The following is an 11,067-nucleotide window of genomic DNA, read 5'->3' on the forward strand; positions in this document are numbered from 1 at the left end:
AGTGTGATCTGTATGAGATAACAGTGAAGCGAGGCCTGAACACAAGGAAACAAGGTTTGCTCTGAACACGAGCAAAGGTGATCAAAGTTAGTTAGCCTAATATGTAATATCAGTTCCAAATCATAGACATTTTTTTCAGATACTTATTGTATAATTTCTTTATATCAGATTAACAAAGTCAAATTGATTATAGGAGCTTTCGCCCTGAAATGGGAACCAGTGTTTTGGAGTTAATTGCCTAATAGCCTAAAGCAGTGTGTTGTTAAGCTGACGGAAATGCAGTTTATACCGGGGAAACACATATAGTAAGCCTATGTGTATACATTTATATACAGTGTGAATTTTGTATATTAAAATAGCCATAAACTTATTGATCTATAAAGGTAATTATCTTCATGTATATTTGAAATTTAGGATAAAAGAATAAAAGCAAAATCTAGGCCAAGTGGATGTAATAATATTTCCTTTTGGAGACAGTGCAGGCTCACACTGCATTGCTCTCCAAGTTTTGACGTCGGGGTGAGCAGACCACACCAGCCTGCTTTGCTGAAATGGAGTGATCATGGAGAGTGGAGTGTAGCCAACACAATATGGATTCTTTTTTTTTTTTTTTTTTTTTTTTTTTTTTTTTGGTTTTTCGAGACAGGGTTTCCCTGTGGTTTTGGAGCCTGTCCTGGAACTAGCTCTTGTAGACCAGGCTGGTCTCAAACTCACCTGCCTCTGCCTCCCGAGTGCTGGGATTAAAGGCGTGCGCCACCACTGCCCGGCTACAATATGGATTCTTAAACTCTAAATACATGAGTAGAAATTCCATTTCCTAATAAAGTGTTTTCAGGAACAAGTTCCTTCCGAAGGAATGAGTTTGTTCATCTATTAAGAGGCTTAGGAATCACATGGGCCTGTTTTGAAGTTGAATTCTGCCACTGTGTGAAGCCCTTTAACTTCCACTCAGACAGTCTTCTCTGGAGAAAGAACAGAAAGATTCCTAGGTTTCCATTAGAACCCTGAATTGGAGTTCCAGGACAGAGACCCAGTTATTGTAAAGGGCACGATACCTTTTATTTCCCGTGTTCCTTATTTATCTATTGATCTCTTGAGAGCTTCATTAAGAACCAAGGTATTTATGGCCAGGTTACAAATATGCCTCAGAGCTCTATAGTAATTTAATACTCTATGATAAAATAACCCCTGAGGAATATATTATAAAGGTTACTTAGCATGTATCTGCTATAAGAGCAAGCTTGTATTAACTTCATGTGTTATTAATGCACATATTAACTTCACCTGTTTTAGTCTTACAGTGGCAAAATGAAGACTCAAAGTTAGGAACTCATTTCTCTAAAGCCTGTTTTGTTAATGGCAAAATTAAGCAAACTTGAACCATCCAACTATCCATTTCTGGTTTTTTATGATTAATAGAACAAGAAAGTGGGATTCATTATGACATTTTATACATAGGTTTTATATGTTTCAAGTATGTACCCCCTCCATCACCTTCTCTTGATCTCTTTCTCCTCCTGTTGGAACTCTGTCTCGAATTGGTTCCCATCTGTTTTCAGGTTTTGATTTTTATTTTTCTCTAGATTCTTTATATAAGATAAAACATGCAATAGTTGTATTTCTGAGTGTGCTTTATTTGAGCATGATAATCTCCAGTTCCATACATTATTCCACAGTCTACATAATTTCATTTTTAATGGCTGAATAATACTCTACCAAGTAATATATATATATATATATATATTCCACTTAGCTGGTGGCATGCACTTAACATGATGCTATTACTTGGCTACAGTGAACTACCCATTCATTTCCATATTTTCCTTATTATGCTTCTACTTTCCTTCTTTTTTGTGTCTTCTGAATCCTGGGTTGGTAGCAGCTCCGTGGTTTCCCACTTAACACGGCAAGGCCTGGTTCTTTGTCTACTCCCTGACTGTGATGCTCAGCTTCATACTCTAAGGTTGTAGTGTTGTGTTCACCTTTCTCTGCCCTAGTCTCTTGAACTCCTTAAATACTGCCTCCGAACTTTACACCCGAGAAGCATCTCCCAAGGCTGTGCCCCCATTCTCAGTTCTGTCGTGCTAAATTTGACTCTTCCGTGACAACTGCCTGCTACGTATTTCACAATAGGTATTTTACCGGCATCTTTAAGTCAAATGCATGGAATAATTTGCTCACCATTTGAAAGTTTTATTAGAGAGCTTTAAATTTAAAAAGAGAAATCATTTTGGGAACTTCAAATGTAGCTCACTAGCAGAGTACTTGCCTGGCCTACACCGGGCCTGGATTTGATTGTCAGTACTGAAAACATAAATGCTTCCAATCAAACCACTCAACACTCAAAAATAAAACAAATTACTTCTCTAAGCTTATGAAAAATTATGTCCAAACTGCTACAGCCCCTGGTTATTTTCTCCTTTGCATATTACCCATAATGCTTTAAGAAGAGCAAAAAAAAAAAAGCAAGATGAAGTTATTTTGGGTGGAAAATCTTTCCTGTTTTTGTGTGTGTACATGTATGTGCAGGTGTGTGGGTGTGTGCACATATGCTTGTGTGTGTGTGTGTGTTTTGAAGGTATCATACTCCAGGCCCCAGTAATTTTTGACTTGATCCAGTCTGGCTCAGAGAAAGTTGTTCTTCACAATGACCTCACAAGCCAAAAGAAAGTATCTTCTGTGCATTTTCAACCCTATGTTCGCCATTGGAACTTGATTTTCTAATCAAAGAGTATGTAAGTCACCATACATACTCTTTCCTGGTGAAAATTCCTGGAGCAACTGGAAATGCAGATGGAAGAGAAACAGCTCCCGCACCCAGCTATTCAGAAGCATTTCCTGAGCTTTGGATAATGTATAGAGCAAACTCAACAGGCTTTGCTCTCCCAACTCAATTCAAATAATATGTTGCTATTAGACCTTGCTAGCCTTGTTAATAGCTCTCATAGAATAATTTACAAAACTTGATATGCAGCACCAAATCTTACTATTTCTTTCCATGTGCACTTTACACCCCTTCCCTTTGGTTCCTGTTCACTCTGAGACCATTTCTCCCCCTTCCATGCCTCATCTCAGGCCAGTGTCACTGAATGGAAACACTAGTCTGCTGTAGGACAATGCTCTTGTACACTGTAGAGATCTGTCGCTTGTATTGGTTTAATAAAACACTGATTGACCAGTATTCAGGCAGGAAATATTGGTGGGGCAACCAGACTAAGATAAGAGGAAAGACAGAGAGACACAGTTGTCAGCTAAATGCAGAGGAAGCAAGATGAGAATGCCTCGCTGATTATAGGTACTATGCTGCGTGGCTAACATAGTCAAGAATTATGGGTTAATTTAAGTTGTAAGAGCTAGTTAATGATAAGCCTGAGCTAATAGGCCAAATAGTTTATAATTAATATAAGCCTCTGTGTGTTTCTTTGGGATTGAATGGCTGCAGGACCAGGTGAGACAGAAACTCCTGTCTACATTAGTCACACAGGAACAAAGCTAGGAGAAAACTTGGACACCACCTATCCTGACACCTCCTTATGTAAGAGAGACCCTGAGGTTGGGAGCTTATGAAATAAATTTCTGAGAATGAACAGAATGCAGTTCTACTGTTCTCCACCAAATTCTTGGTTTTTTATTCCCCCCTGATTTTACATATTAAAAACCCCTTCCAGTTTTCAAGATCTAATACAAATAGTACCTGCCTATGATGCCCAAACAGCAATGACTTGTAGCTTAGGCTGGCAGCTTGCCCATGCTCAGGCAGTAACCTGTTGATCAGGCTAAGGGTAACAGAGTTCTAGCAACACTATTCAGAAAATGTCCTTCCCAATAGAAAACCCTCTGCACATCAGTGCGAGGTAACAGACCACACTAAAGGAATGATTAAGCAGTCTGTAGGGAGCAGGTAAAGTCTGAGTGAAATTATTATTATTATTACTATTACTATTATTACTATTATTATTATTATTAACATGAGCATGGCCACACCAAGTACCCCAATGCCTCCAATTCATAGTAACGCCAAGACCTTCACTGCTCAGGCAGAGAGAAAAAGGCAAAGGCTTCTCCAGGATCAGCACAGGTGTTAAATTGGCCTTCAGCTAAAACCAGTGTGTTTAGATTTCTTTTCTCCTCCAAGATGATTGCACTGTGAGCAGAATTCCCTTCAGAGACCTCCTATAGAGATTAACTGGCCCATCCGCTTCTGAGTTTCCTGGATGAAGGTGTGTCTCCATCAGAGCCCTCTAACCACCAAGGCCCAGTTTTTCTGTATATGTTTTTTCATTTCCTGTTGCCCCAGGTAGGCAGATGGCAGCAGCAACCAGAACTCTGCATCATTAAATTCACAATATGTGAAGGCAGCTGCCTATAAGCACTAAAAAAGCACCATCTACGGTACTATGCATTCTGGTTGTGAACAAAATGCCTGTGTTCTAGATTTCAAGATTTGTTCATTTTTGAGATCCATTTCACCTCTCCCTTTGAAGTCTTTCCTTTAAAGACATAGACTTGTTGAGTCATAGGAGACACCAACGAATTAGGGCTTAAGCAACTGAGTTTAGGACCCAATGTATCTCTTTAAAATACAAGCATCCATACAGTAGAGTTCAGAAAGGCTTCTGGCCATGAAGAGCTAGTGAGTTAAACTAAAAAAGAGTTGGCCAGTTTTTGTTAGTGAATGTTTATATGTAAAACAATCCATCACTCCAATTCTTCTGTTTGGGTATGCTTATTAAGTAAATGTTTATTATACTAAATTCCATTTCAAGTTGGAGGGGAAGAAAGGAGAAGGGTATGACTCTGGAAAACCAAGATTTCCACTTATCTTTCATATATGGGATTATGTTAAAAGGGACAAAAGCCTTGCTGTTTTAAGTATAATTACATGTGTATCCAAGGAGGATTAAAAACAAAATTTACTCCAAAGGAAAGAAAAATTAATCCAAAGAAAATTCCTCTATAGAGAAACACTAGTCATTTTTAAAACAAGAAAGTGTAGGTGAGAAAAAGGAAAAGGACAGTCAAAGGGATCTTCACATATGACTCCAAGGAGTTTTTGCTGAACACATGTGAGTGTGAAGCCCTGAGCTCAAATCCCAACACCATATAAAATGTGGGCACAAGCAAACACACTTGTGGCTCCAGCGCTGTGGGTGGTAACACCAGAAGAGATGGCCTGGGCTTGCTGACTACCAGCCTAGGTGTATGGACAGCGACAGAGAAATTTGACAAAGTGTCCTCCTTTGGTTTTTACACACATGTGCATACTTCACACACACACACACACACACACACACACACACACAAACCTCTATCACACACCCACACATCCCTCTACCTCCCAAAATTTTTTAATTAAAAAAAAAAAGACAGTAATGAGTGTTAGGAATTTTTCCTAACACGAGCTCTCTGCCGACGCAAATTCCCAATCAAGCCAAATGAAAACAAGCCAAATTAAGAAATATCCAGGTTTAATGGGATTCCTGTGCTCTTGGGTGGCCCCACAGGGAACTCGGAGGCCAGGAGGAAGGAAAAGGGACCATGTGATCCTCTTTTGGGAGTTTACTTAAATATTCTATGGGAGGGGTCAGGACCTGTCATCCTGGGACTTGGAGTTCAGACCATTACAATTCTCAGGCCTTGGGACTGGGGGCTGTACTCCCAAATTAACAACGAGCCTCCCATTTTTTTTTTTTTATTGAGAAAAGGAAAAAAAACAAGTTTCCGCCTCTTCCCAGTCTCCCATTTCCCTCCCCCATCCCCCACTCCTCTCTCCCTCCCTCTCCAGTCCAAAGAGCAGTCAGGGTTCCCTGCCCTGTGGTAAGTCCTAGGTCCTCCCCTCTCCGTCCATATCTAGGAAGGTGAACATCCAAACTGGCTAGGCTCCCACAAAGCCAGCACATTAAGTAGGATCAAAACCCCGTGCCATTGTCCTTGGCTTCTCATCAGCCCTCATTGTTCGCCATGTTCAGAGAGTCCGGTTTAGCACAAAAGACTCACAACCCAAACGTTTACCACAGCCGGCATTTTGTGGCCTTAGGGATCAGAAGATATCTAGACATCTAACAAAAGCCAGTTTATTAATGTTGTGTAAAATGTAACTATTAAATATTTGACATGTCATCCTAGCTTGAAAATAGAGAGGAGTTCACATTGGTTACAAACAGTTCCTGTCCTCTCCATGAACAGTGCTGATGATGGTTCCTGGTCAGCTCTCTGCACCGGCTCCTCTGCAGGGAGGCCAAGGTCTGAATCTTCACGGCCACTTCCCTTCCATCAGATCACTTCTGAAACGTATTCTTCTAAAATTTTTAGTTTTTTAATTAGATCTAAACGCATGGGTTTTCTTTAAATTCATCTTCAAAACATTACATGAAATGAATAATTCTGGACTCCGGATGCCTTGCTCAAGTTCAACATATTGACATGTTTCAATCACCTTTATTTAACATTACACTTACTATAAAACTAGCCGAACAAAAACTATTTCTCTAGAAGGTCAATTGAACCCCAAGGCAAACTTGAAGGCATCTCAGGTAAAATTTTATCAGAATGTTCACTTCTTCAAAAAGCTATTAGTCACAAATAGCTGGCATTTGAACATCTTTTGCTTCTAACATAAATGCAAACCCCAGGAGAGGAAGAAGTATGTTTATTAATCTTGGTAAAGTTTAAAGGCCCATTATGGTGCCTGGTACTCAACAGGAGTTAATCAGGCATGCTGATGAATGAATGAATGAAGAGGTGGAAGAAAATGCCCTCCCTATAGGGAAACTTCTGTCTGTTAAACACTCTACAAAATTGGGAGATGACCCAGTAACATAGAATCCAAGAGGGGGAAAAAAAAAACAAGGGAAAAGCACTAAGGGGAAGGTGTGTCATGCTTTGGATCTTAAATGTCCTGTGAAGCTACTGAGAGGAGATGGGACCTTTAAGGGGTGGGACCTACGCGCAAGAGGTTGGCTATCAGAATGCACACGCTCACCTCTCTTATCTGTGTCTTTGCTTTCTGGCTACAGGTCTCCTTTGTCACGTGGACCCACCTCACTGTACTATAATACTGCCCCAACCCTGGAGGAACACAGCCAAACCACCATTGAGTAAAAACTCCAGAATCATGAGCCAAAAGATATACTTTTTCTTTATAAATTATTTCCTCAGGTACTTTATCACAGCATTATTTTCTCAGGTTCTTTATCACAGCAATGGAAAGCTAACCCTGAAGAGCAACAGCCCATAAGGCTACTGCCTTAAAACTCAAGTGATACCTTAAGCGACGTTGCCACTCCTCAGAGGTCCTTCCTGCATGGAAACCTCACCACTAAAAGCTTTGGGCCAATAATTTGACACCGAGAAATCTGTCCAGTGTACCAGGCAGAGCTATCTGATTCCAAAGAGTCAACGGGATTTATGGCCAAAGATTCCTCTGTAAAAGTTAGAGGACATGTCATTCTCGCAGCCTGCCCTCCTTGGTGAGAGGTTTAAATAAACACATAGTTCCAGTCCTGGGCTCTCTGGCTCGGAATTCTTTGAGGCTCCAGTTACAAATCAGTCAGAAGAGTGATGTGACCTCCACGAAAGCTCAGGCTCAGAACTTTTTGGGGAGGGTAATCTCAAGATGAATATTTTCCCCATTTAAAACAGATTTCATCTAAAAATAGCAGCAACCGGCTCTACTTATCCTAAGCTAGAAGCTATAAAGGGCAGGGATTAAACCACTAACGTGCAGTCACCATAGGGCCTGTGGGGTTGCCATGGAAGGTGCAGACTTCAGGGGCAGCATTTGTTACTTGGACAGTATGACTCATTTTAGCAATAAAAGGTGTGATTAGTTTGACTCTTTTGGAGCAACAAACAGACGTCTTCTACTTTCAAGTATTCAGATTCTGGCATTTAATACTTCTGAAAGGCTTAAAGCACTCAAAAAGTCACTGATTCATGTGCTCAAAAGTTCCATGTAGTATTAACATTTTGTAGGGGAAATGAAGGGATTTAATTGACATTACCAAGGTTATCAGCGAAGCAGTGAGGAGCCTCAGAGTGAGTGCATTCTGTTTCCAAGTGTTTGCAAAGTTGGCTCATGTAAGGGAAAAAAAAAGTCTGATGAAAGATAACTTTGGGGACGAAAAAGAGAAGCCTTGTCTTTCAATGCCTAGAGGTTTGCGCAAGCTCCAAAGATGAAGATTTTATTTTAGGCGCAGAGCTTAAAGTATAATCTTCACTTTTTCCTTGTTACATTCTGAACCTGGAGAACTACACGGGGCAATTACAGAAGCACAATTTTATAACATTGACCTGTATGAGTCTAATTTGTTAAAGGGAGCTCTCTGATTTGACAGCATATTTAAATAGCAGTGTTTCTGTGAGGCATATACATTAAGAGGCACCTTCTGCATCATGGCGATGACGGAACCAGCCAATATTTACTGAAAGCTTGTTTGGTTCTAGACTCATCACATTTAATCCTTAGAAATCATGGTAGTGGATTGCTGTTGATATTAGGTTCAGTTTAGTTCATGTGTGTGTGTACGTATGTATGTGGTGTGTGTATGTGGTGTACACACACAAGTCACATGTGTTTGCACACATATGAAAAGGCCTAGAGATGACGCTGAGTGTCCTGCCCTATCATCTTTTGTGTTGAAGTGAGCGGGCCCCTTGTTTGGCCCCTTCCGGCTAGCTTACACTCGAAATAATCACACAGAAATTGTATTAATTAAATCACTGCCTGGCCCATTATCTCTAGCCTCTTGTTGGCTAACTCTTACATCTTGATTTAACCCATTTCTATTAATCTGTGCTCACCATGAGATCGTGGCTGACGGGGAAAGATTTAGCATGTCTGACCTGGCGTTTCCATGGCGGCTCTCTGTATCTGACTTTGCTTTCTTCCTCCCAGAATTCAATTCTGTCTCCCCACCTACCTAAATTCTGTCCTAACACCAGACCCAAAGCAGTTTCTTTATTAACCAATGAAAGCAACACAAATACAGAAGGATCTCCTACACTACCTTTGCCTTGTTCCTTTGAGACAGGCTCTCACTAAACCTGACACCTGTCTGGCATCAGCAAGCCCTAGCAACCTTCCTGCCCTGCTCCCCCAGGCTGGAGCAACAGGTAAACATGAGGCCCATCCTAGCTAATTACTTGAATGTGGTGGAGGTCTCAGGGCCTCCTGTTTGAAGAACAAAGGCTCTTAACCACTGTGGCCTCTGTATAGCCTCTATACAGATGAATATATGAAGAAATTAGATATAAAAATGTTAATCAATTTCTCAAGGTCACAAAGAATAGTGAGGGTTAGAAGCTAAATATGAACAAGCTGAGCACTTGTCTAGAACAAGATACAACAGATCCGCATGCAAATCGACCCCATAATCCTTATCAAAGGCTGCTTTCAGGTTCCTACAAAAAATAATCTTTCTCTCAGGTAGTCTATTGAGCATAACAACAATGACAACAGCTTTCACAAAATGATGATTCGACTTGGCGTTAGTTTTGATTTCTTGAGCTTTCCTTATTTCTGTGGCGTCCTCTATTGGCCGTATCTCTGGGGCCACTCTACAGCTCCGAAAACATCGGCAGCAAAGTAAATTCAAATCCTCATGCGACTTCACTCTGGATTTGATAAGGGCATAGGTGTAATTCTTCAAACCTCTTCCCTACCGTATTCAGTAAATGGTCCCCTAAGTCCTCACTATGACTGTCTCACGGAAAGGTAAAAGGAATTTGGAAATGAGCCCAAACGTCTCAATTTACAGCTTATGAAAGTGAGCCTGAGAGGAATTGATTATTTTTCTTCTTCCAGATTGAGCTCAGGGCCTCGCTGAACCACAGGCCCCAGTCCTTAAATGAATTTAGGAAGCCTGCCACCTAGTTCCACGTGGAATGCTGATCAGCCCGGAGAACTCAGGATGCAGGAGTTCCAGGCGTAGCATCAGTCACTGCTCAAGCTGATTCACAATTGATGGATAGCCTTTGCCACCAGATGTTCCCCATGTTTAACCAGAGTCACAGTGAGACACACAGGGAGTGAGGCCAAGCCAATGTGAGCAGAGTCCCCAGCTGTCATTCACGCTGCCTCCCACTGTTCAGTTTGAATCTATAACATCTTATCTGACCTCTGAAAGGTGCATGTGGTAATTTGAATTTAATTGGCCCCCATCATCTTATACAGAGTGGCATTATTAGGAGGTGTGGCTTTGTCCGAGTGGGTATGGCCTTTGTTGGAGGAAACATGCCACTGTGGGGGTGGGTTTTGAGGTTTCCTGTGCTCAGGAGAGTGCCCAAGGAGTCAGTTGACTTCCTCTTGCATGCAAGTGTAAGACACTCAGATCCAGCACCACATCTGCCTGCACATTGCCATGCTCCTTGTCGTGATGATAATGGACTGAACCTCTGGAACCATAAGCAAGCCTTCCCAGTCACATGTTTTCTTTATAAGAGCTGCTGTGGTCATGGTGTCTCTTCACAGTAATAAAAACTGTAAGACAGCACATAAACATCACTTAGGTTGTTTCCTTGTCTTCTGATGCTTGTTGCAAACTTTAAGTTAAGTCTTGGTGCTCCCTGGGATGCCTTTGTGAGCATCTCCTTGGAGTTTCCCACAAAGTTTCCTCTCTCTCTCTCTCTCTCTCTCTCTCTCTCTCTCTCTCTCTCTCTGATACATAAATAAGGGCACAATGAATGAATATACCAGGGCCAACCAGGTTATGATGAGCTCCAGACAATGGAGCAAGAGGGAAATAATTAATTTAGGAAAGAGAACTTTCAACTCTTGGACTGGGATACACAACTCTGCTGAGGAACAGTATGGAACTATTGAATATTGTGGGGAATTGATATGATCTTGTGTGTTGGGGGCATAAGTGTCTACTTCAGAGAAGGAAAAAATGCTTAAGGTCTTATGGGATTCTATGTAATTCAGCCAATATGTAACTATCCAAAGAACCTTTTTTAAAAAAAAATTGATACAGGGTTTCTCTGTAGCTTTGGTGCTTGTCCTGGAACTAGCTCTTGTAGAAAAGGATGTCCTCCAACTCACAGAGATCCACCTGCCTCTGCCTCCTG

This window comes from Microtus oregoni, unplaced genomic scaffold (assembly GCF_018167655.1).
Source record: "Microtus oregoni isolate MIOR12 unplaced genomic scaffold, Mior012 000110F_ref0000174, whole genome shotgun sequence".
Classification (NCBI taxonomy): Eukaryota; Metazoa; Chordata; class Mammalia; order Rodentia; family Cricetidae; genus Microtus; species Microtus oregoni.